The sequence below is a fragment of the Seriola lalandi genome, unplaced genomic scaffold (assembly GCF_002814215.2).
Source record: "Seriola lalandi dorsalis isolate HSWRI2012SDOR001 ecotype SW California unplaced genomic scaffold, Sedor1 jcf7180002054972, whole genome shotgun sequence".
NCBI classification, from domain to species: Eukaryota; Metazoa; Chordata; class Actinopteri; order Carangiformes; family Carangidae; genus Seriola; species Seriola lalandi.
In genome coordinates, this window is record NW_019525660.1 from 5,604,919 (window position 1) to 5,606,300 (window position 1,382).

At 36.5% G+C, this 1,382-nt stretch overlaps 1 protein-coding gene and 1 pseudogene across 1 annotated transcript in view; one reads left to right on the forward strand and one right to left on the reverse strand.

Moving 5' to 3' along the window:
- Positions 1-1,382, forward strand: part of LOC147817124 (uncharacterized) — a 189,146-nt pseudogene that overhangs the window by 156,813 nt on the left and 30,951 nt on the right.
- Positions 1-1,382, reverse strand: part of cunh11orf65 (chromosome unknown C11orf65 homolog) — an 18,068-nt gene that overhangs the window by 9,270 nt on the left and 7,416 nt on the right.

A 1,382-nucleotide genomic window follows, 5' to 3' on the forward strand; every position in this document is an offset into this window, starting at 1 on the left:
GTTCAGGCATAAAACATACTGTAAAATATAAAAGCTAAAACTAAAGAACAGAGATCAGCACCATAAAAATCATTCACAGTTTACAGTCCCTTCACTTATTGATTGATTTATTGACTGATTGATTCTACTTCTGCTTTTTAAATAGCTGGTGATGAAACTCTACACTTCATACGGACTGTGTTTCACAGTGAGAGGGAACAAATAAAGTGGCATGAACTGATTTATATGAAAACAGAGGAAATGCAGAGTTTATATTAACAGCAGATGAGAGGGCATCATTGTTGTCCAGGTGTTTAGATTTAAAGCATGTGACATAAAGTATCCATCATTTAATTCTTAGCAGGAATCTTTGTTTTTAATCTAATGAAGGTAAAATAATCATTTTTTAATATTATTAACAGCAAATAAAACCACAAACCAAGGAGATGATTCACTAAGCCACAGGGAAAGTTTGTGCTCTTATATGAGTGATGCACTGAACACAAAGTGAAACAATATTGTCTATAATTTGCAAAAGATTAAAGGACTGGTCACACAGTGTAGTTTAACTGGCAGACTGATGTGTGTCCCCATACCTGTATCCAAAATCAGAACTAGAATGCCTCATGGTTGTCTGCCTCCGCCACTCAGGTTACATCCCTGTTTATCCAGGGTCATATAGATTATTAACCATTTGTGTGCTTTATCAAATTTGATGAAATACCTTTAAAGCGTATGAGGAATATTGTGTTCACAAGGGCAAAACCACATTTTGTGAGGTCACTGTGACCTCGACCTTTGACCACCAAGTCGACCTTTGACCTTTGAGCATCTTCTCAGTGGCAAATTTGTTCTGTCAAGGTCTTATTGAGATATTGTGTCCAAAAGAATGAGACAGATGGATGGACAAACTGAAAACTACACATCTCGGACTGTGGCTGTCACTCTTTATTATGCTCATCAGGCTTCAGTGGTGTGCACCTCACAGGAACTAGACATCTGAAAAAGTATCTTTATAAAAAAACTGAGGGGGAGACATGGACTGTGAAACTCCATGAATTTAATAATGATGTCAACCTTGTTTCATGACACAAACAAACCGCTGATAAATGTTTGATTCATTTTACACCTAAAGCTTCAGACCTTTTCAAAATTATTTGTAGGTCAAACTGACTTTAGTTACAGTTATTGCTCTGTGCTCAGACCTGCTGTGAGATTTTATTTTTTGATGAATAAAGATTTGATTTGAACAAGAAACTTGTGCTACAGAAAATGGACCAGACTCAGTGAATAGCTCCCTAAGCTTAACATGTCCTATGATAACTTAATTTAGCTATACAGACTAATGAGCAGTGATAACTAACATGTCTTTGGGGTCATCAGGTGGGAACCTCCTTTCACCA